Here is a 26,113-nt window from a genome sequence, read left to right as displayed (position 1 = left end):
AGCTGGGTCACGCTACACTGAGGGACTGACAAGAGGGAGCGCTTTGCGCTTTCTCCTGCCGATCCCTCATTTCTTGTGTGACCGTGCCGGTGCGCCCTAATGGACGCGCCGATCCATGCAGAGCTGCAACTGCCTGAGGCTCTTTATAGAGCGCTCAGGCGGCTGCAGCACGAGGGGCCGGCGCTCCTGGCTGCGCCCCTTCCTAAGGTGCGCCATAGGTGACTGCCTAAGTCGCCTATAGGAAGCGCCGGCGTGGGGTGGGGTGTTTTAACAGTTTAATTGATATGCATTCCTGAAGAAGTAAGTTTTCAATCATTTTTAACTAGTGCCCTCGAATTATAAATCAGCTAATACGTAGATTAAAAATTATACTTGCCTTAAATTCATACAGTCTCAAGCCAAGATGGCTGCCGTGGATGTGTGTAGGTGCATGTACACCTCCCAAATATTTAGTGCTGCATCTTACAATGCTTATTATATGGACTTTAGGGAGAAAATATAACCTATAGATTCTGCAAACAATTTACCAGTAACAATGAGCACAATAGTTTTTGTGTGTGCTTTTTTAAAAAAAAAATGTTATATATATATTTTATCACATAGAGTGACACGATGTATTATTTGCAGCAAACGTACTTTAACTGTTTTAATGCTGTGTTGTTCACAGTGAGAACACAAAACAGTGGTAACCATTATAAAGACACAACTGAGCGTGTCTTCTAGACTGCTCCTTTTACAAACCAGAACACAAGAGGAGGAGTCTGGCAGATGAGAATGACAGAGAGACCAGCTGTATGTTTCCTCCTCTCTTACACTGCCGGCCAAATTGCCCTCCATCCCCCTCCTAAAACCCACAGCCCATCTCTCAGCATCCTAACACCTCCACAATGCTGGACATTTTCATTTTGATGTTTTTTGCTATTATCGGTCTGGTTTTGCTTTCCTACATCATCTACATCTTATAAGAGGCTACGATGGGCCTAGGAATTGCTCATCACTTGTTTGCAGGTGAGTATCTGGTTTTAATTTACTTATAAACAAACAGCTCAGAATTCACCTCTGCATCCCGATACATACATAAAAAGCACAGAGCTTCGTATTCGTTATAATGTATTTGTATAATGTAGCTATAACTAGTTGCTGTGAGAATACCATGAGATCTAGACCCCTTCCCTCATCCTCCTGTAAAACTCAGTATACCAATTAGAGTATTTATGTATTATAATGACATCCCACGCATCTGGTGTTTTTCTTTTGTTCCATACTTTTTAAATCATATCCTGTTTTAGTTGCATGCGCTGTTCAATTAACATATAAAAAGCACATTAATCCATTTGAAAAAACTAAAATAAAAAAAAACGCTATATGTTGTTTATTTGTTTATTTTTATGCCCACAAAGAATTTTAGATCTATCGGTTTATCCAAAACCAAATCAGTCAAAATCCAAATAGATTGAAATATTGCAGTATTTAGTCTAACTTCTACTAGAGTTAAATTAAAGTTGTCATTCACAACAGGAGTGAATGTCAATTCACCAGCTGGTTAGTATATCTTAAATCTATCAGGATTATTCGCTAATCTATGAAATTATACAAACTAAATCTGAATGGCAAAATGGAGTTGTGAGTAAAGTGGAGTTGGATAATTTTTCCAGATCAGCTATTTTTACCTTGGTTTTTTCTATGCCTAGCAAAAAGGGGGAACATGCTTTTCTCAGAAGTGGAGTGGTACCACCGTAGCGACCAAAAAGTACTTAAAATACAAATTAAATACGTAGTGGTGGGCTTAAAACAGTATGGCCATATGGTTGAACTGAATCCCCATGTTTGTTTGCTAAGGTAGGTAATTTTAAGTAGCTGTGTAACACATTAAATTGTATTTTATGGTTTTGTTCCTTAATCTGTATTTTGTATCAGTTTTTCCAGTTATGAAAATTTCCAGTTTGAAGTGCACACTGAAGCTAGGAATTCTGGGATGCCATGTGCATAATTATTGGGCAGGTGGCCTTCCTGGATGGAAAATGTAAAGCTGAGGTAATGTTTAGCTAAGGATATTTTTCCTATTCATTTGCTATCCAGAAGTGCAACTCCCACCAAACCCATGCAGGGTTTGGTGGAACAAGCTGTTTTTCCTCAAATGTTTCTGACACACAGATAGCAGTGTCTGTTTTGTACAACAAACTTTCCGTGCATTTTATATAGGTTAACTTAACTATAATGTTAGTTCTTGTATCACGAACTATAACTTAGTTTAGTAAATGCTTGCACCAAGGCAGGGCTGTTAAACTGCTATAGACTGAAAACCAGAAGAAAAGGTTCCTTATTCCTGGCTATAGATTAAAAATCAGAAGAAAATGTTCCTTAGTCCTGGCTATGGAAGCACTAATACTGAGAAATACACAAGTAATAACAGAAGTATTGAAAAGAAAAAAATTAAGGGCTTCCCAGAGCAGACACATTTTAAAGGGACAGTCCAGATGCCTAATGAACTTTAGCTTGCTGAAGTGCATTATGTGTAAAGAGTGTTTCCTTTTTTAATTTTACAAAAAGTGCAAGTTTCAATAAAAATTGGCATTTTTCTAAATTACCTTGTGACACCCTCCAGCTGTCAATCAGATAACTGGTCAAATGCTTCCTGGTAGTTAAACGGACACTATAGTTACCTGAACAACTTTAGCTTAATGAAGCAGTTGTGATGTATAGAACATGCCCTGCAGCCTCACTCAGGGCCGGATTAACATAGGGGCTGATGGAGCTGCAGCTCCAGGCCCATGGAATAGGCCCATTTAAAAAAAAAAAAAATTATTTTTTTTTTTTTACTCACTACTTTTAGGTTTGCCACCTGCCTGGTATTTTACTGGCACAGCCGGTATTTGAGGCTGCCTGGCCATGCCGGTATTGCAGTAATACCGGCAATACAAATGCAGGTATTTTTCTCCGAATAAATGGAGATTACTCTGCAATACCAGCACCGGCCAGTAGGGGTCACTGTGTGTGGAGAGAGGCAGGGATAGGAAGTTACAGCATATCCCTCCCTGCCTTTCTCTACTACTCACTGATCCGTGGGGGAGCAGCAACACAGCACAGAGTCCAGACAGCAGCTCTATAGCTCAGGTAAGTGAGGGATGGGGGGAAAGGCAGCAGGGACACATGGGGACACCAGGGCCGTCTTTAGCGCGGGGCAAACGGGGCAGCTGCCCCGGGCCCAGTTGCTCCTGGGGGGCCCCAGAGCAGCTGCCCCGTGGGCCCCGCGATTTGAGCAGCCCCCATGTACCCTGCGGTGCGGCTGCACAGAGCCGCACCAGCCCGCCAACTAAGGAGGCCCCCCGGGTGGCCCAGCACTAAGGGCCACCCGGTAAGCATGTGTGAGCAGGGGCCGGTCGGGCGCTGTGACGCTTAAACAGCGCGACCGGGCCCCTTCCTGTGCCGGCTGGGAGGAAGTGAGTGCCGAGCGTCACTTCCTCCCACCGGAGATAATAGCCGCGCGGGAGGAGAAAGGCAGGAGGAGGGGAGTTCTAGAGGAGAACTCCCATCTGCCTCAGCCTGCCACTGGACCCCAGGGAAACCACCCTCCAGGAAAAGGTAAGAACCTGGAGGGTGGCTAAATGTGTGTGTGTGTCAGTAGTATGTCTCTGTGTGTGTGTGTCAGTATGTCTGTGTGTGTGTGTCAGTGTCTGTGTGTCAGTATGTCTGTGTGTGTGTGTCAGTATGTCTGTGTGTGTGTGTCAGTATGTCTGTGGGTGTGTGTCAGTGTGTGTGTCAGTATGTCTATGTGTGTGTGTGTCAGTGTGTGTGTGTGTGTGTGTGTGTGTATGTCAGTATGTCTGTGTGTGTGTGTATGTCAGTATGTCTGTGTGTGTGTGTCAGTGTGTGTGTGTGTATGTCCGTGTGTGTGTATGTCAGTATGTTTGTGTGTGTGTATGTCAGTATGTCCGTGTGTGTATGTCAGTATGTCTGTGTGTGTGTATGTCAGTATGTCTGTGTGCGTGTGTGTGTGTGTTTGTGTCAGTATGTCTGTGTGCGTGTGCGTGTGTGTGTGTGTGTTTCAGCATGTCTGTCGGTGTGTATGTTAGTATGCCTGTGTGTGTCAGTATGTCTGTGTGTGTGTCAGAATGTCTGTGTATGTCAATACATCTGTCAGTGAAGGTGTCTGTGTGTGTTTCAGTATATCTGTCAGTGTGTGTCAGTATGTCTGAATGTATATAAGTATATATTTGTGTCAGTGTATGTGTGTCAGTATGTATCTGTGTGTGTGTGTATGTGTCAGAAGGTCTGTCAGTGTGATTGGGGTTTGGGCGTAATTGGGGGGGGGGAGGGGCAGGGCCTAGGGGGCCCAAGAAAATACTTTGCCCAGGGTCCTATTCATATTATAGACGGCCCTGGGGGACACTGAGACACTAGGGGACACATACACTATGGGACACATGGGGACACAGATACTAGGGGACACTGAGACACTAGGGGACACTGGAAAACATGGGGACACTGAGACACTGGGACACATGGGGACGCTGTGAGACATAGGGACATTGGGAGACACTGAGACATTGGGACACAGAGACACTATGTCCCCATTTATCCCAGTGTCCCCATGTCCCCCATCCAGTGTCGCTAGTGTCTCAGTGTCCCCAAGTCTCCCAGTGTCTGTGCCCCATGTCTCTCAGTGTGCCTAGTGTCCCCATGTGTCCCAGTGTCCCTATATGTCCCAGTGTCCCCATATCTATGTCCACAACTGTCCCCTAGTCTCCCAGTGTCCCCTAGTCTCCCAGTGTCTGTGTTCCCATGTCTGTGTCCCTAGTGTCTTAGTGTCCCCAAATGTTTCAGTGCCCCCATGTCTCCCAGTGTCTGTGTCCCTAGTGTCTCAGTGTCTCCATTTCTCCTAGTTTCCCTAAATATCTCAGTGTCCCCATGTCTCCCAGTGTCCCCATGTCTCCCAGTGTCCCCATGTGTCCCCGGGTCTCTCAGTGTCCCCGGGTCTCTCAGTGTCCCCGGGTCTCTCAGTGTCCCCGGGTCTCTCAGTGTCCCCAGTATCCTAGTGACATGGGGGCACACTGAGACATTGGGACACTGGGAGAAATGGGGACACTGAGACACTGGGAGACTAGGGGACTGGGCGACATGGGGAAACTGACAATGTGATACATAGGGACACTGAGACACTGGGTGACTTGCGAGACTGAGACACTGGGAGCAATCCATCTATACAGCAGAATAAAACTGTGAGTAGTTTGTTTGTGATTTTACAGAATTTTCTCTGATGTCACTTCTTGTGATTATACAAATGATTAAGGCTGGTATTTTTTTCCAAGAAAGGTGGCAACCCTAACTACTCTTCACATACTCTTGCTTAAAGGAGCACTATAGGGTCAGGAACACAATCATGTATTACTGACCCTATTATGTTAAAACCACCACCCTGGCCCCTTCTTGCCTCCCTAAGTATAGTAAAATATAACTTGTATTCAAGTCTGCAGCTGCTGGCTCTGCCTCTGAACTGACTGTCTGCTGACATCATCAGAAGTGGTGGTCTGAGCAAATTACAATACTTCCCCATAGGATTGGCTGAGAATGTCAACTAGGCAGATCAGGGGCAGAGCCAGCACAAGTCCAAGATAGCCCTGGCCAATCAGCATCTCCTCATAAAGATAAATTGAATCAATGCATCTCTATGAGGAAAGTTCAGTGTCTGCATGCAGAGGGTGGAGACACTGGATGGCAGTGCTGCACACTAGGCCGTACTGCCCAAGGAAGTGGCCAGTGGAGTTATTTTCTCTGAAAAGACAGTGTTTACTGCAGAAGGCCTGAATGGAATCATTCTACTTACCAGAACAAATACAATAAGCTGTAGTTGTTCTGGTGACTATAGTGTCCCTTTAAGTTTGGAAGCTTAAGAGGGATGTATGGGAACATAACTTGTACTGGACTGGCTGACAATAAAATTAGTTTAAGTAATGCAGACGTTGGTCTCTCTAACACCGTGGCATGCCCCCTTTATTTTACACTTACTACATACACCTTTTCTCTTTCTCAAACTATATACCAGGAACTTCTGCCTGCTAGTAAGAAGGTAAGGAGACAAGTGGACCAGCGAGTGCTAGGGGACAGTCCTTCGAAAGCATGGACTGAGCGCATCATTAGACGTTTATGTCAAGCTCAGGGTGCTGCCTGCATAGTATGCCCTTGGTTGGACAGCTTGCAGGATTGGCGGGCAGCCTGACATGCATTCATGCCAGGCTGTCCTTCAAATTCTTTGGACAGACATGCCCCCTTTTTGGGCATGTTATCCCCTTTTGGCAGGTCTGGTCACGTGATTCGCACCAGTGGCCCACTCTTTTACCCTGCCTATTGACTTCCTGCTTCACTGGACACTGCTGTTAGGGGGTATGGATTTACTTGAAAGATGAAAACATAAATTAGTGAGAGATTAGCATAGGGTATGTGTTTTCGTATAGCATCCTATGAGTTTCCCTCAACACCATCTCCATCAGATACACAACGCTCTGGAGGTATGATTGTTTTAGTGTTTTTGGTCGATAAGATTCCGTAATTAGGCCCATCATAATGGTCAGCACCAGGCCCACTGTGCTCTTAATCCAGCCCTGGCCTCACTGCTCAATCCTCTGCCATTTAGGAGTTAAATCCCTTTGTTTATGAACCCTAGTCACACCTCCCTACATGTGACTTGCACAGCCTTCCATAAACACTTCCTGTAAAGAGAGCCCTATTTAGGCTTTCTTTATTGCAAGTTTTGTTTAATTAAGATTTTCTTATCCCCTGCTATGTTAATAGCTTGCTAGACCCTGCAAGAGCCTCCTGTATGTGATTAAAATTCAATTTAGAGATTGAGATACAATTATTTAAGGTAAATTACATCTGTTTGAAAGGGAAACCAGTTTTTTTTTTCATGCAGGCTCTGTCAATCATAGCCAGGGGAGGTGTGGCTAGGGCTGCATAAACAGAAACAAAGTGATTTAACTCCTAAATGGCAGTGAATTGAGCAGTGAAATTGCAGGGGAATGATCTATACACTAAAACTGCTTTATTTAGCTAAAGTAATTTAGGTGACTATAGTGTTCCTTTAAGCTCAGTGGAGCTAAACTCAAGAGGCAGGCAATTACCCAGAGCAGCTGCCTTGCAAAGACTTCTAATTGTGCTGCACTGGGAACTCTGTGGTTGGACAGTCATCTCCTAATTCCAGAATCCCTTTCAGGTTCATATCTTTAGGACATTGATACATTTATTATAACCACATTGGTGTTTTCCAGTCACCAGACATGATTAGATAGTTCTTGGAAATGCTTTTGTTTATTATCCCATAACAAGAGGCCTATTGGCCTGGGAATAAATCTATTCTAGCATCTGGTAAAATTACATTTTGGTAAATTACATTGAATACTAAATCTGTACTTCCCTGTGGCAACTGTGTATCTGCAACAGCAATTCTGATTTCTGTCTATACTGTATACAAACTGTCTTGCACAAAAGGACATCAACATTTTGGTGCCTGGTACTCTGTTTGAGAAAATCACGAATGTGTCTAGGGAACAACACGCTTGATGTGAAATAGAGTGTTGCTTTAAGTCCCAAGAGTGCGTATCTCTAGAAAACACACAGACACAGACACAGACACAGACACAGACACACTTTTTCCAACAGGTAGATCATTTTCTATTTAAATCTGGTATAGACACCACTACATCCCTAAACACGCTCTGGATCCCCTATGCACATACTAGGTCCCCTATACACAAACACACTACATTCTCTAAGCACATACTCTCTACAGTCTCTACATACACTAAAGCCCATATGCACAAACTCACTGCATCCCACAAGCAGTAGTGATGTTGCGAACATAAAATTTTCGGTTTGCGAAAGGCGAACGCGAACTTACGCAAACGTTCGCGAACCGGGCGAACCGCCATAGACTTCAATGGGCAGGCAAATTTTAAAACCCACAGGGACTCTTTTTGGCCACAATAGTGATGGAAAAGTTGTTTCAAGGAGACTAACACCTGGACTGGGGCATGCCGGAGGGGTATCCATGGCAAAACTCCCATGGAAAATTACACAGTTGATGCAGAGTCTGGTTTTAATCCATAAAGGGCATAAATCGCCTAACATTCCTAAATCACAATGGATATGGATTGACACCTGACATATGACATATTGACACCTTGACATATGGAATGACACCTGTCTTCAGAGACGCTGATACACACTGACACAGAGCAGAATAGGGACTGTTCCCCCTACATAGGGTCACTTGGCAGATATGGATTGACACCTGTCCTCAGGGACCCTGATACACACTGACACAGAGCAGAATAGGGACTGTTCCCCCTACATAGGGTCACTTGGCAGATATGGATTGACACCTATCCTAATGATCCCTGATACACACTGACACAGAGCAGAATAGGGACTGTTCCCCCTACATAGGGTCACTTGGCAGATATGGATTGACACCTGTCCTCCGAGACCCTGATACACACTGACACAGAGCAGAATAGGGACTGTTCCCCCTACATAGGGTCACTTGGCAGATATGGATTGACACCTATCCTAATGATCCTTGATGCACACTGACACAGAGCAGAATAGGGACTGTTCCCCCTACATAGGGTCACTTGGCAGATATGGATTGACACCTATCCTAATGATCCCTGATACACACTGACACAGAGCAGAATAGGGACTGTTCCCCATACATAGGGTCACTTGGCAGATATGGATTGACACCTGTCCTCAGGGACCCTGATACACACTGACACATAGCAGAATAGGGACTGTTCCTCCTACATGGGGTCACTTGGCAGATATGGATTGACACCTGTCCTCAGGGACCCTGATACACACTGACACAGAGCAGAATAGGGACTGTTCCCCCTACATATGGTCACTTGGCAGATATGGATTGACACCTGTCCTCAGGGACCCTGATACACACTGACATAGAGCAGAATAGGGACCGTTCCTCCTGCATAGGGTCACCTATCGCCCACTGTCAGTCCCTTCGGGATCCATCCCTCATTCATCTTAATAAAGGTGAGGTAATCTAGACTTTTTTGACCTAGGCGACTTCTCTTCTCAGTGACAATACCTCCTGCAGCACCGAAGGTCCTTTCTGACAGGACACTTGAAGCGGGGCAGGCCAGAAGTTATATCGCAAATTGGGATAGCTCAGGCCACAGGTCAAGCCTGCACACCCAGTAGTCAAGGGGTTCATCGCTCCTCAGAGTGTCGATATCTGCAGTTAAGGCGAGGTAGTCTGCTACCTGTCGGTCGAGTCGTTCTCTGAGGGTGGATCACGAAGGGCTGTGGCGATGCGTAGGACTTAAAAAGCTCCGCATGTCCTCCATCAACAACACGTCTTTAAAGCGTCCTGTCCTTGCCGGCGTGGTCGTGGGAGGAGGAGGATTACTTTCACCTCTTCCCCTGTTAGATTCCTGTTGTGCTGTAACATCACCCTTATATGCTGTGTAAAGCATACTTTTAAATTTATTTTGCAAATGCTGCATCCTTTCTGACTTGTAATTCGGTAACATTTCCGCCACTTTCTGCTTATACCGTGGGTCTAGTAGCGTGGACACCCAGTGTTCTCCTTCAGCCTTTTTATACGAGGGTCCCTCAACAGGCACAACAGCATGAAAGACCCCATTCGCACAAGATTGGATGCCGAGCTACTCATTTCCCGTTCCTCCTCCTCAGTGATCTCAATGAAGGTATGTTCTTCCCCCAGCCACGTACAACACCACGGGTACCAGATAGGTGACAACGAGCACCCTGGGATGCCTGTTGTGGTTGGTCTTCCTCCTCCTCTGACTCCTCTTCCTCACAATCCTCTTCCAGCGTTGCCGCAGGTCCAGCAAGCGATGCTGATAAGGCTGTTTCTGGTGGTGATGGTAACCACAACTCTTCCTCTTCCTCTTCTTCACGCTCATCTACGGCCTGATCCAGCACTCTTCGCAGGGCATGCTCCAGGAAGAAAACAAATGGTATGACTTTCTGACATTGGCTTCTTACGCTCAAAAATGTCCTTGACAGACACCTGAGTGTGGGCAGATGAGCTGGAACTGCTCAAGGCGAGAGACGGAGTGGCGGATGGTTGAGAGGGGGCAAGGAGGACAGCAGTGGTTGACGTAGCTGAAGATGCTGGACCAGGAGGAGGATGGCGGCTTTGAGTTTGTGTGCTGCTTGTACTCATGTGTTGATCCCATAGGCGTTTGTGATGTGCGATCATGTGCCTACGCAAAGCAGTTGTACCTAGGTGGGTGTTGGACTTCCCACGACTCAGTTTCTTTTGGCACAGGTTGCAAATGGCATCGCTGTTGTCAGAGGCAGACACACAAAAAAAAATGCCACACTGCTGAGCTCTGCAATGACTGCATTCTGGTGGTGGACACAGCATGCGTTGATTGGCGTGCTGTCGGGTTGACCCCGGGTGCCGATGCATGCTGTCTGACTGTGCCACTAGCTCCTTGCGACGACCTCCCCCTGCTTCCAACTCATCTCCTCCTCTTCCCCTGACACACGCGCTTGAAGACAACTAACTGCTATTCAATCTATAACAGTGAAAAAAGTTTCTGGGTTTTAAATGCATGGTATTGTGCCACCAGATATGAGTGGCACGGTGCACTGGCAGAGTACATGCTGTTGGCCTGACACACAGACGCTTGCAGACAACTAACTGCTAATTAATCTATTACAGTGAAAAAAATGTTTGTTTTTTTTTAAATGCAAGCTATTGTGACACGAGATATGAGTGGTGGCACTGGGCAAGTGGGCACAGTATCCACTGTGAGCCTGACACAGAAGCTGGCAGGCAGGCAACTGCAATTAGATTACACAAAAAAAAAAAAGCAGCCTGATGTTCTAGCCCTAAAAAGGGCTTTTTGGGGTGCTGTCCTTACAGCAGAGATCAGATGAGTCCTTCAGGACTGTAGTGGACACTGAATACACTAGCCTAGCTATACATTTCCCTATCAAATGAGCAGCAGCTACACTTTCCCTCCTCTATCTAAGAATGCAGCTTCAGAATGAATCTAAAATGGATGCTGTACAGGAGGTGGGAGGGTCTGGAAGGGAGGGTCTGCTGCTGATTGGCTGGAATGTGTCTGTTGACTGTGAGGCACAGGGTCAAAGTTTAGTCAATGATGACGTATAGTGGGCGGATTGAACCGCGCATGTGTTCGCCTGCCGTGGCGATCGCGAACACGCTATGTTCGCCGGGAACTATTCGTCGGCGAACAGTTCGGTACATCACTAGCAAGCAGGCTGTGTGGAGCGTTGCCGAATGTAACCACGGCAATGCTTTAACACCAACAGGAGAAGAGTGAAGTCAGCCTGCAGCCAGCAGAAAGGAGGGGAGGACATAAAGCTTTTTTGCCCTTTTTTTTTTTATTATTAAAGGAACACTATAGTCACCTAAATTACTTTAGCTAAATAAAGCAGTTTTAGTGTATAGATCATTCCCCTGCAATTTCACTGCTCAATTCACTGTCCTTTAGGAGTTAAATCACTTTGTTTCTGTTTATGCAGCCCTAGCCACACCTCCCTTGGCTATGATTGACATAGCCTGCATGAAAACAAAAACTGGTTTCACTTTCAAACAGATGTAATTTACCTTAAATAATTGTATCTCAATCTCTAAATTGAACTTTAATCACATACAGGAGGCTCTTGCGGGGTCTAGCAAGCTATTAACATAGCAGGGGATAAGAAAATCTTAATTAAACAGAACTTGCAATAAAGAGAGCCTAAATAGGGCTTTCTTTACAGGAAGTGTTTATGGAAGGCTGTGCAAGTCACATGCAGGGAGGTGTGACTAGGGTTCATAAACAAAGGGATTTAACTCCTAAATGGCAGAGGATTGAGCAGTGAGGCTGCAGGGGCATGTTCTATACACCCAAACTGCTTCATTAAGCTAAAGTTGTTCAGGTGACTATAGTGTCCCTTTAATAATAATAAAAATAATACACTTTGCTCCGTTATCACACACCCACACACAATATAGATCTTATGAATACACTGCACCCCCTCATTCACACCACACTGCACCCCCTCTCACACACATATTGTACCCCTCACACACACTGCACCCACGCACACAAAAACCTTGATGCTTAATGCATACACACATGCTGTATAATACCTACATCCATACACACATGCTGCATAATACCTACATCCATACACACATGCTGCATAATACCTACATCCATACACACATGCTGCATAATACCTACATCCATGCATAATACCTACATCCATACACACATGCTGCCTATTACATACATTTTACATTGAATACATAATTTATTGATGTGATAAATTATGTATTTAATGCATTTGGTGAATTTAATTTCTAATAAGACTAGCAAAGACAAGCACACACACACACACACACACACACACACAGAAAGACACTCCCTCCATGGCAGACACACACTGACAGACACACAGTCACTGACAGACACACACACACACACCCTGTCAGACACATACTTAGTCACACACAAACACTCACAGACACTGACTGACAGACACACACATACACAAACTTACTGACAGACATCATATTCTGGCTCCCGGCATCACAGAGGGCGTGCAAGGGAGGAGTGAGAAGCTGGAAGATTAGCGTCCCTTGCTTCGCACACTGCCGCCGACGCTTGCCTGCCTTGTCGCCTAGCATCTATCGGCAGAGTAGGCACCTGCCATCCAGGTAAGCGGGTATCTGCTCTGCCATACCTAATAAGCACCGCTTCGGGGGTGCCCTAAGGTAGCCAGATGTCCACCTCCTGCCCCCCCTGTCACTGGGACCCTTTCGGTGCCCCCACCTTCAGGTGCGTGGAGGATCAACCCGGCGCTGGGGGGAGTGGCTCAAGAGCTGCTCATCCAGGGCTGCGTCCCAAGACAGGGGCAGCCCACCAGGAAACATCCTGGTGAGAGCCTCGTGCAGGCAGTTGCCCAACGGCTGCACCGGCCATGCTTGTAGCCAAGCAAGGAACATTTTTGTCATGTCTTGTTTTTGGCTAGCAAAAAAGTAATGATGGTCCAGGCACTCAAGTTCAATCCAGTGGGCAGATTTATTGGAGTGGAATCAAAAACAAAGTTTCGGCTGAAATGCCCACTGGATTGAACTTGAGTGCCTGGACCATCATTATGTTTTTGCAAATCAGATTGTGAGGATTGGCCAACCTCAGGCCCTGTTGCACCCTGGGATCGAGGAGATTGCGATATCCATATTGGTAATTATATTGTTTATGGCTAGGGCAGAAAGCGTGCAACACATTTTGCACAGCTCCAATGGGATATTACTGGTGTCCCTTGAGTGCATCCTCTCTTAGGAGTAGAACTTTTTTGTCCTTGAGCGGCAATGAGCCTGATAAGACTTGGCGGTGTCTTACCAGCAGCCATGTTATGTGGTGGATTCCAGTGGGGATGCCCAACAGCCTGTGACTCATTGTACCATGGAGACAGTGTTACAAGCAAATGTGGCAGAGTGAGTGCAGTGCTGTATTTCTTAAGGTATATTTTCTGAAAGGCTGCAAATGAGGCATTCAAAGGGCTTAGAGGAATTGTCACATACAAATACTGCTTCCACCTCTTTAACAGGTGCCATCTTATGTTGATAAACGGTTCTTGAAAGTACTATTACAACAGCAGAACAAAACAGGGAACCAAGTAAACCAGTTTCGATATCAAGAAGTCATTTGCCACTGAAATCAGGGAAAAAAAATAAAAATCTGAAAAAACAATACATTCTCTGAATTCTGGAGACTGTCATAAACCACTTCGTCCATTACACTTGATGGATGTTATGTTACCCATTAAAGGGACACTCCAGGCACCCAGACCACTTCTGCCCATTGGAGTGGTCTGGGTGCCAACTCCCACTACTCTTAACCCTGCAAGTGTAATTATTGCAGTTTACTAGACAGCCACTAGAGGGAACTTCCTGCTCTATAGCACAGATTATCTGTGCTAGAGCGTCGCTGGATGTCCTCACGCTGTGTGAGGACCTCCAGTGTCGCTCAAATCCCCATAGGAAAGCATTGAAATTCATTTTTAATGCTTTCCTATGGGGAGACCTAACCGGCCGACGGAGTAAGGAGGAGCGGCGCGGAGGAGGAGACAGCGACGAGGGACATCGTCGCTGCCTCAGGTAAGTGATTGAAGGGGTTTTCACCCCTTCAGTAACTGGGGATTGGGGGGTGGGAGAGGGAACCTCCAGTGCCAGGAAAACGGATTGTTTTCCTGGCACTGGAAATTCCCATTAATGGAAGCACTTTTCAGCAATACATAATTCACATTTATGTATAATATATAGTTGAATAAATAGACACACACACAGACCACCCACATTGAAAATCACCACGTGCATTGAGACACACACAACTATGCAAAGCTGTACCCATAGTTGCCATCTTGGCCAAGCCAAACTGTAAATTCAGCTTACTATTAGAATGCGGATAGCTGTCTGGTAATGTTACATGCTGCAATGAAAGTGAACTATTCAACAATGAATCTCATTCATACTCCCAAATAATTAGTGAACTTGTTTCCTCGGGTAGCATGTGAATTTTACATGTAGCCAGGCAGCACCATCCATGTACCTCGTGGCAGTATGTGTAACTCTCAGGTCAGATGTATTGGAAAGGATAGCTGTACTGTGAACCTGATCACGGGCATAAATATTATTTCTTTATGGTAGGTCAACAAGACGCTCATATTTAAATAAATTACTCTTATGTACTGAAAGGCATCTCATGTTTTTTTCACCCACCATGTTTGTGGACAGGACCACATTAATTGTGGTGAAGAATTGACCACATTGACCCCATATTGTTTTGTGTTTCACTCCATTATGGTGCCATTTTGCAGTGATGAGATGGGTTTCCTGCCTTCGCACCTATTATGTGAGCGTCATGGTGGCCATCTTTGTTTTGTGTAAGATCACACAACATCTTATTTCTCACCTTGCTGTACACTGCCACTCTGAGCCGGTAAAATTCTAGTCAGTCTCCTTCTGCTCTGGACATTTTCTTCTCTGCCTTTGACTGGCGGAACCCCATTTATTTTATATTGAGGCCTGCATGTGCTAGGTACACAATATTGCAGCTTCTGCCCACCTTGTTTGTGTAACGAAAATATACCCCAACACGCAGGATTTAGCTAAACAGAAGACAACACAGAGGGGAGATACGTCTACCGGACCTTAGAGTGGCCGGACTCGACGTATATAGGAGAAGTACAGAGTCAGGAACGATCCGAGGTCAAGGGCACAAAGAGACAGCGTAAACTAGGACTAGCCGGGGTCTTGTACACAGAAAACAGCAAGCCGGCAAACAGAACAGATAAGGATAAAGAGATAACTTAGTCAGAAAACAAAGCCATGGTCAAGTACGAAGGAACACAACTGAACACAACAAGCGCTAAAGGGAACTGAAACAGAAACCACGATAGGGCAAGGAACTAAGGGAAAAAGGTGAGTATAAATAACTGAACACCTATTTTGATTGGCCCCTGTCATATCCACGCCCCCAAAAGGTAAGTGTATGGGGAGTGTGGTATGACCGGGACGAATGGGAGGCCTTTTCCAATTTAGGCTCCCACTGTCCCTTTTAAGAGCTTCTCGCGGTCACTGCCCGCCCTCCTGTTCCAGCCCTCGGATGAGCCGCGCGCGGCTCGTGCAGCAGGAGGACCGCGCGCAGCTCGAACAGAGGACCCCGGCCGGCTCCTGGAAAGGGTAAGTACCGCTACAGTTTGGCAGCTTGTTACCCACACTGCCGTTTGACCTAGGTGAGCCCCTGGCCTGGTTAGAGAGGATGACCCACTCATGGTTATTGGCCTGCTGCTGCTCAGCCTCAGCCATCCCTAGTTGGTTATTCACTTGGGATTTGGATGAGCCCCAACATTTCAAACTATTTTGCAGATAATCCCAATATTTCTTGCATTTCTCTGCCTTCTGCTTAAAATGAAAGTGTCAGATTTTGCACTGATTTCTATACTGCTATGCCTGGTACGACGGCCCAAAATGGCGCCCGCATTTCTCGCACCACATAAGTCAATGTGGCGTCTATGTATATATGTCTAAGGGCCAGGCAGTCAGGGAAGGAGGGGGGGCAGACAGTACAACTGCGTAATAGACAGCAGAGGATCCTGTGTGACAAAGCCCTCCCCCTTGGATGTGCTAATCGTTAATGAAGTACAGACTATATTTAAAGTAAAATAAACACAGGTACCTGGTAGAGACACCTGCTAGTTCAGGATGCAATTTTCTTGCTGCTTCCCCCAATGGACCCACATGTGAGCACAGAGCACAGAGCATCAGAAAAAAAATACTGGTCTTAGCATTGCTGTTATTCCTGCAATACCGGCACCCTGCAAGCAGACATTTAAAGGGACACTCCAGGCAGCTAATCAAGTTAAGCTTAAATAAACCTAATAAGCTCAAAATACCTATGGTTAGTTTCTTTTCATTCAATTATGTGTAGTTTTCTTGCTGCGCCGTAAAATGTTTTGCTGATTTAAGCAGTGTAACACAGCCTCATTAGCCACACCCCTCTCACATTTCAACATGTTCCAGATTCCCACTCTCTGAACGAAATGTACCTTTTGCAGCCAATGAAAATAGAGACGTCTTATTTAGTGTAAAGAACGCTCACAGCACAGATTGAACGTCCTCCAGCTCCTGTCAGCAAACTTTCCTACCCAGTGTTAACCCCTTCTCTGCTAGTCCCTGTCAGCCAACCTCATAGATAGACAGCGTTATAGAAAGAGAGAGAGAGAGAGAGAGAGGGAGAAAGAGATAACACAAAGCTCTATAGGTATATATCAGTGTGTCTGTCTCTTTATATTTATTTATAATAAACATATGACATTATATGATATGTAGTGTGGTGAGGAAATGTTTGTGTGTGTGTGTGTGTGTGTATGATGTGGTATGTAAGTTCTAGTTACTGAATACTGAGGACTCCGAGGAGGCTTGAGCTGGCATTGTGGACATGTGTAAAGCTCTTCACCATGGACGTTTGCCACAAAACACCTGGAGGAGTGTGGAAGCTGGCCTCCTGTCCACCGACTATGGTGCAGGTCTGAGACCTTGTTTGGGAGTTAACCTTCCCAGCCACCATTAGCAGCTTTCCCTGGGTGCCCCTGGTTCAGCACTTTGCTTTAATTTGAATGGAACTAAACACAAGCTCCCTGGTGGCCATTCGCATTAAGAAACCCACAAATTGTTCTCAGCGGTACTTAGCCGCAATCATTATGGCACTAAATTCGGCATGAGGACTTCGTGGGTCTCCGGTCACCTCAGCGGTACTTAGCCGCGAATGTTATGGAACTGTTTTCTGCATGAGGTGACCGTGCGGTTCCCGGACAACTTGGTCCGGGGTTTTGAACGTCAGAAGAGCGCTTTTTGGAGGGAAGGTGCCTGAGACTAAGGGGCACAAACGCTCCCTGAGAGCCAGGCAGAGCACCCTGTATTGCGGCCGCAGGAGCTCCTGAAAGTTGACCGGCAAAAGTACCAAACACCCTGGAACTGTTTTGGGCATAGGACCACATGTGCGGCCAGTCAGAACATGATGGGGTTTCCCCTACACTGCATGGATCTGAGCGCTATTTTGAGAACTTGGGTGCTCAGATCAGGGCTATTTGGTGATGTATTATTTGTGGGGTAATTGTATATTTTTTATGCTGTTTTGGGGTATTTTTATGTTTTATTTTTTTGTGCTTGCCTCTCTGTTCCTGGGAGATAATTAGCTTACCTGTCTTTAACTCAATTATCTCCCAGGCACAGAGGTCTTTGGTAGGGGCTTGCATTGTATTGTGTGGAGACCCCCTGCTAGGGGTTGTGTATATAAGCAGGCAACTTGGCCATAATAAACCAGTTCCTTTACACCCTTCACTCAGTCTGGGCTAGTGTTTGGATGAATCAGCTATACTCTCTGCAGGAGAACTTAATCACTTGAAGCTGTACCCAGGACCCTGTTCCAGGGCGGAAAGCGATGGAGAGACCCCAGCCAAGCTGCGGCGGCTAGGGGCTGAAGAACTCCTGGGTCCCAGAGGAGAGCTAGTAAGCGAGGTACCCAGTCAGGGTGTCAGCCAGTCTGTCACACTGAGTGAAGGTCAAGCACACCCAATAAGGCATGTCATTACTGCTTCTCGTAGAGAATCACTGGAGCATGGTCATTGGTGGACAGTCTGGTTGAAATACAGGAAGCAGGGAGATGTGCCATGCAATCAGAGGAGCGGAGAATCTGATCATAGATTAAAATAGGTATTTCTAAAGCTCATTTTACACTATTAAGGGAAACATGCATTTAGTGACAGTAGGTTTACTGTTAGGGGGAATGGAAATGCATTTTGTTCCTATACAATTCCTTTAAAGTTGCCACTTGGCTCTTGAACATTATTTGAACATGTAATTAATACCTTCTTGCTCTGTCTGCTAATCTTAGCACTCCCCCATCATCACCCTCCTGGATTTCAGCTGAACTATCTCTCTTTACTAGACTACCTATCACATTTACCCTTCTTTGACCCTCCCCTTTCTATTCCTAATGATAAAACCTCAAAACTTCTAGCCCTCTTCCATCTAGGTGCAATCCATCACGGCTATAAAGATTGTACTCAAGCACAAATAATCCCATTGCTCTAAAACCCCCAACCCTTCTTCCTACACCAAGACTTCAGCCACACGTTGACCTCTCTAATCTCCTGCTTCCTATTCACAGTAGCACCCACGATACACGCACCCTGACACACACAAACACTGACACATGCACAGACAATGACACACTGATGCACACCCTGACACACCGATGTGTGCGCACAAACAGACACAAACACTGACACAGATACACACACACACAGATGCACACCCTGACACACACACTCTCACACACACACACACACACACACAATCAGACATAAACACAAACAAATTATATTTTCTATATCTCCATCCACCCTCCTGTTAGCTTACCTTGTGTGTCCAAGAGGGTCACTTGATTAGACTCCTGGTCCTGCTGCTGGCTGGTGGGAGTGAAGGGTCTGGAGCAGCTCTTTGTGTGCTTTTCCGCTCCCCTCATGCTTCCTCCTGCGCTGTTTCACTGCATGAAGCTGGGAGGAAGTGACATGCTGTCACTTCCTCCCAGCCTGCTGAAACTACAGAGGCCCAGTCACGTTCTTAAAGGGCCGCAGCACCTGACCGGGTCCCCTGTTTAACAGAAATGTTTCCCATTGCTATATTCATAGCCCAGAGGAAACATTTTGTGGCGTCCCTGTGTGCCTGTGTACTCTGTAAATCAGGACAAATGAATTTAATTAATTCTGAATGTTTTTTCTTAACCTGCACTAATTATGCACAACTTATTATTGTCAAAACGGAAAAGAAGATTTTTTTTTTTGTGTTTTTCTTTTTTTTTTATTAAATATAAATGAGAATTTGTATCAAATTAAAGCACCTTTTGTCCTTTAAAAAAGCAGTATATTTGTATATGAGCTGGTGCAATATATGAGAAAGATGGAAATGCAATATAACACATGCATAGCAAAAATTGCTATAGTCCTTAAGTGAAAGACAAACAAATGAAGCCTGGGTCTTAAAGGGTTACAACAAGCATTTTAGTGATTTGAAGTGGTCATTGTGCCTGCAGTCTGTTCGTGCCGTGTTTTGCTTTAAAACATTGCACATACAGAGGTTAACCTCTTAGCTGCTGGAGATGTAACTGCATCTCTGGCAGCGTCACAAGTCAGTGCAGAACAAAGTTCTGGGTGGCTAATGTTAATTCTGTGCAAAATTGACATCTGACACCAGCACGCACAGTATGCTGGTGCCCCTCCAGCCTGCCTTTGTCATCCCCTCTGTTCATCCTTCATCTTCCCCCACCCCCGCCTTCTCTGAATGAGGTCAACCAAAGAGGGGAGAACTTGGACACAGCAATGGAACGGGAGGGAAGTTTTAGTGTTTTCTTTCTTTTTTTTTCTCCAAGTTTTGGGCGGTGGTGTGCACTAGAAAGGGTCTCTAGCCAAAATCCGTTTTTGTTAATGAAAACACATTTTTTTTTTATTAAAATAATCCTTGAAAGGAAAAGTTCTTACAGCTATTTCCTTCTCTGAGGTATTTCTTTATAGATATCTTGCTGTGACCACTAGGTGGCAATATTCTAAACACAAAATGTACTCATATATAAGCTTTGATTTAATAACATTTCTAAATGATTTAATGCTGTCAGAAAAACTTTCCAAATAATTTATCTACAAAAGTCATCATTAAAGTCTATGGGAATTCTTGCAGATGTGTTCATTTGGAAACTTTTTCTAACCGTATTGAATCATTTGGAAAGCTTATAAAGTCAAGGCTATGCTTCATCAAACTATATGTTTTGTTTGTCTTCTATTTTCCTTTTTGGATACATTGTATGTAGCCAAGCCAAGTCTTTGGTTATGTTGTGCTTAACGTGTATTATAATGGAGTAGAGTTTTATAATATACGTGAGTTGATAGTGGGGATAATTTGAGGATTTTCTGGAAGCAGTTTAAGCAGTAAGTATTGCAGTTAATCTACCATGTTACACTTAAAGGGACACTATAGTCGCCAGAACAACTACAGCTTATTGAATTTGTTCTGGTGAGTAGAATCATTCCCTTCAGGCTTTTTGCTGTAAACATGGTCTTTTCAGAGAAAATGCATTGTTTACATTACAGCCTAGTGATAACCTCACTGGCCACTCCTCAGATGGCTGTTAGAGATCCTTCCTGGGTCATGGCTGCCTAAAATGCATCCAAACATTCAGTATCTCCTCCCTCTGCATGCAGACACTGAACTTTCCTCACAGAGATTCATTGATTCAATTCATCTCTATGAGAAGATGCTGATTGGCCAGGGCTGTGTTTGAATTGTGCTGGCTCTGCCCCTGATCTGCCTCTTTTTCAGTCTCAGCCAATCCTACGGGGAAGCATTGTGATTGGATCAGGCTACCATTTCTGTTGATGTCATCAGGCAGTGGGCAGGTCAAAAGGAAACGGGGACAAAGCATGCAGCTCCAGACTTGAATACATGCAAGATTTATATATGGTGGTTTTAACCCTATAGGGTCAGCAAAACATGTTTGTGTTCCTGACCCTATAGTGCTCCTTTAATGTAGGACCCATCATTATTGTGGTTCTTTGACATAGTAATAGGCATAACATAATATAATAATATGTATCCCCTGTATTTGTTTACCAATGTGATTTTAAGTAGACTTGTGGAATGTAAAACTGTTCTTTTTTGTTCTATGTGCTTTTCCTCAATTAGTATTTTGTATTAATCTGGCCTTTACAGCAATTCCCCTTTTTAGGTGCGCCCCTAATTCCCCTTTTTATTTTTTTAATTGTGTCACTTTGCCTTTTTTTCTTGCATTTTTCTTTTTGTTTTTTTTGTGACCCGGTACTTATTTGTTTTTTAATAGTTGCCACTTTATTCTGGATATTTTGGTCTTTTTTGGGGTTGAAGAAAAGAAAATTTAGAATTAAGAAGACATCTCATAGTAAGTATGATTTTAGTTTTATTTACAGATATTCGTTTTATTATATCGCTCACTATTGAGCCTCTGCGTTGCCAATTGTATGTTTGTCGTCTCCATATGTACTGTGTGTACTTAACCTCATTTTGCATTAAAAATAAAAGGTAATTTAAAACACTATTAATAGGGTAAAGGTGCAATGGCGTCTCAAGGATTCATATTTAGGGGGGGCACATGAGGGGTCAGGGAAAAAAGTAGGGGGGCAGTTATAAAATGTGTATGTATATATATATATGTGTGTGTGTGTGTGTGTAGAAATTTCGCCCTGGCGCCTGGGATATGTCATCCCTTTAGCGAAGCTGCGCAGGAAACATTAAAGCCGGCCGCCGCGGGGGGCATGGAGGTGGTGCGCAAGGGAGCAGTAACCTTCTTGCAGGTCCTCTCTGCTCCCTCATGCGATGTTTAGTGAGATGACGTCACTCCATCACTACAGAGAGTGTGCAGGGGAGCAGAGAGGACGTGGAGGAAGATTAGAGAGGAACCCCGCTAAACACCAGGGAAAGATCCACTCAACTCTCTCAAAGGTAGGGAGGCTGGGTGGATTTAAATAAAAATAGCTATTTGTGGGTGTGTGAGAAAATGTGTGTATGTGTGTCTCAGTCAGGGAGTGTGTGCCTGTCAATGAATATCTGTTTAGGTATCTGCCTCCTCTGATCACATGAGATCATTTTTCCCACCCCATGCCAGTTTCACCACAGCTGAATCCGCCTGCATGACTGAGATTATTAATGACAAGACAATCTCACTGACACACACACAGGCTCACTACAAACAAGATCAGTGACACACACACAGGCTCACTACAGACAAGCTCACTGAGACACACACACTCACTACAGACAAGCTCACTGACACACACAAGCTCAAGCTCACTGACACACACAAGCTCACTACAGACAAGCTGACACCAGTGGCGTCTCTAGGATTCATTTTTAGGGTGGGCCAGGGACAAAAGTAGGGGGGCACATTCAACCCCGCCCTCGCCGCGGTTTGACCCCGCCCCTGCCGTATGTTAAGCCCCGCCCCCGACAAAATGTGTTGTTGTTTTTTTTTATAATCCCTGGTGGAGGATTCATTATTTTCCACCAGGGATTATTAAAAAACCAAACACATTTCCTTTGATACAGTGCCATAGTTGCCAACATTTGAAAAAAAAATTCCAAGGACATTTTGCAGCACAGCTATCAATTACTGTCTGTGTATAATATCCCTGGACAGTCAGTGCTCTCTGTATAATACAGGGTTGTGTGTATAATAAATTGGGACAGTCAGTGCTCCCTGTATAGTGCTGCTCTCTGTATAATACATGGCTGTGTGTAAAATATCCCAGGACAGTCAGTGCTCCCTGTATAGTGCTGCTCTCTGTATAATACAGGTCTGTTTGTGTATAATATCCCAAGACAGAGAGCAGCACTATACAGGAACACTGACTATCCCGGGATATTATGCACACACAGATCTGTATTATACAGAGAACAGCACTATAGTATTATACAGATAGCTGAGCATATACCCCATGTCCCAATCTCTAGACTACTAGTACCTGTCAACAGCAGCTCCCAGACGTGTGTAACTGGGCTAAAGTGTGCGGCAGCTCACACAGATGATTCAGCTGTAAAGCGCACTCGCTGGCAGAGCCAAACTGAGAATCCAAAGCATCCCTGGAAAAAAATGTATGCCATTTCTACAAGTCAATATGTATATATTGTACAGTAAGCACACAAGCTCACTGACATGCGCAAATAGGCTTACTGACAGACAAAACTCTCTGACTCACACACAAGCTTACTACAGACAAACTCACTTGGATAAACACAAGGCTCACTACAAAGAAGTTCAGGGACACACACAAGCTCACTAAAGACAAGCTCACTGACACACACATGCTCACTAAATAGAAGCTCACTTACACACACAAGCAGTACCATCTTAACAGCGTTAAGGGCCCCCGGGCAAAGCAGTGCACTGGGGCCCTTCCTACACAACAACTCACAGGAATAAAATTTTTAATTATTGATAGACTGCTGAGTACATACACACAGTACACTGAATACATACACACACACACACAGACACACACGCAGACTGCTGAGTCCTTACACACACACACACACAGACACACACACACGCAGACTGCTGAGTCCTTACACACACACACACAGACACACACACACACGCAGACTGCTGAGTCCTTACACACACACACAGACTGCTGAGTCCTTACACACACACACACACACACACAGACACACACACAGACTGCTGAGTCCTTACACACACACACACACACAGACACACACACAGACTGCTGAGTCCTTACACACACACACACACAGACAGACACACACGCAGACTGCTGAGTCCTTACACACACACACACAGACACACACGCAGACTGCTGAGTCCTTACAGACACACACACACGCAGACTGCTGAGTCCTTACACACACACACACACACACACACACACACGCAGACTGCTGAGTCCTTACACACACACACACAGACACACACAGACTGCTGAGTCCTTACACACACACACACACACACACAGACACACACACAGACTGCTGAGTCCTTACACACACACACACAGACACACACACAGACTGCTGAGTCCTTACACACACACAAACTGCTGAACAGGGCCCCTGACTCAGCTCAAGATCTGGGCCCCCGGGGCCAGCCCCGAGTCCGCCCACAAGGATGAAGTATGTGTGTGTGTGTATAGTGGATGTAGAATGTGTCATGGATGCAGTGTGTATAGTCGATGTAGAATGTGTATAGTGGATGCGGTATGTGTGTCATGGATGCAGTGTGTATAGTGGATGCCGTATGTGTGTCATGGATGCAGTGTGTATAGTGGATGCAGATTGTACGTTTTGTGTAATGTATGTAATGTTTGTATGCATGCATTAGATGCAGAGTGTGTCTGTAGTGAATGTAGGTGTGTGTATAGTGAATGCAGAGTGTGTGTTTTTTTAGTGGATGTAGTGTGTATAGTGGATGTAGTGTGTTTGTAGTGAGTGCAAAGTGTGTTTAGTGAATGTAGTGTGTGTGTGTGTAGTGCAAAATGTGTATAGTGGATGTAGTGTGTGTAGTGCAAAATGTGTATAGTGAATGTAGTGTGTGTAGAGCAAAATATGTATAGTGAATGTAGTGTGTGTGTGTGTGTGTAGAGCAAAGTGTGTTTAGTGAATGTAGGGTGTGTGTGTTTGTAGTGAGTGCAGAGTGTGTTTAGTGAATGTAGTGTAGAGTGTGTTTAGTGAATGTAGTGTAGAGTGTGTTTAGTGAATGTAGTGTAGAGTGTGTTTAGTGAATGTAGTGCAGAGTGTGTTTAGTGAATGTAGTGTGTGTGTAGTGCACAGTGTGTTTAGTGTGTGTGTGTGTAGTGCACAGTGTGTTTAGTGAATGTAGTGTGTGTGTAGTGTACAGTGTGTTTAGTGAATGTAGTGTGTGTGTGCAGGGCCGGCGCGTCCATAAGGCGGCACAGGCGGCCGCTTTAGGGCGCACAGGCTCTGGGGGCGCAATATTTCAGTGACCGGCAGGAGGGAAGCTCTCCTTCCTGCCAGGCCACCATCTCGACCCCCAGCGCGGCAGTGCTGTGATCAGACGCGGCGAGGGAGCTCTAACCTCTCTGCTCTGCTCCCTCGCGCGCTGTCTGCTGATACCGCGGGAGCCGGAATATGACATCATATTCCGGCTCCCGGCATCAGTAGACAGCGCGCGAGGGAGCAGAGCAGTGAGATTAGAGCTCCCTCGCCGCGTCTGATCACAGCACTGCCGCACGCCGCCCAGCAGCCCCAGGGACCGATCCATCATCCACACCAGCTCTCCAGGTAGGGAGGCTGGGTGGAAAATGTGTATTTATAACATAATTAGTGAATGTATGTGATGTGTGTCTGTGTGTGACAGTGTGTGTGTGTCTGTGTGTGACAGTGTGTGTGTCTGTAAGTGACAGTGTGTGTGTGTCTGTAAGTGACAGTGTGTGTGTCTGTAAGTGACAGTGTGTGTGTCTGTAAGTGACAGTGTGTGTGTGTCTGTGAGTGACAGTGTGTGTGTGTCTGTGAGTGACAGTGTGTGTCTGTGAGTGACAGTGTGTGTCTGTGAGTGACAGTGTGTGTCTGTGAGTGACAGTGTGTGTCTGTGAGTGACAGTGTGTGTCTGTGAGTGACAGTGTGTGTGTCTGTGAGTGACAGTGTGTGTGTCTGTGAGTGACAGTGTGTGTCTGTGAGTGACAGTGTGTGTCTGTGAGTGACAGTGTGTGACAGTGTGTGTGTGTCTGTGAGTGACAGTGTGTGTGTGTCTGTGAGTGACAGTGTGTGTGTGTCTGTGAGTGACAGTGTCTGTGAGTGACAGTGTCTGTGAGTGACAGTGTCTGTGAGTGACAGTGTCTGTGAGTGACAGTGTCTGTGAGTGACAGTGTCTGTGTCTGTGAGTGACAGTGTCTGTGTCTGTGAGTGACAGTGTCTGTGTCTGTGAGTGACAGCGTGTGTGTCTGTGAGTGACAGCGTGTGTGTCTGTGAGTGACAGCGTGT

The 26,113-nt window shown here is 45.3% G+C and overlaps 1 long non-coding RNA gene across 1 annotated transcript in view; it reads left to right on the top strand.

Moving 5' to 3' along the window:
- The window catches only part of LOC134614722 (uncharacterized), a 61,477-nt gene that overhangs the window by 16,862 nt on the left and 18,502 nt on the right, over window positions 1–26,113 (top strand). The window contains exons 2-3 of the long non-coding RNA XR_010091269.1: window positions 668–1,008; window positions 1,918–2,034. This is a non-coding gene — a long non-coding RNA (uncharacterized LOC134614722). The remainder of the gene's footprint in view (window positions 1–667; window positions 1,009–1,917; window positions 2,035–26,113) is intronic.

This window comes from Pelobates fuscus, chromosome 6 (genome assembly GCF_036172605.1).
Source record: "Pelobates fuscus isolate aPelFus1 chromosome 6, aPelFus1.pri, whole genome shotgun sequence".
NCBI lineage: Eukaryota > Metazoa > Chordata > Amphibia > Anura > Pelobatidae > Pelobates > Pelobates fuscus.
This window is presented reverse-complemented; position numbering and strand designations above follow the sequence as displayed.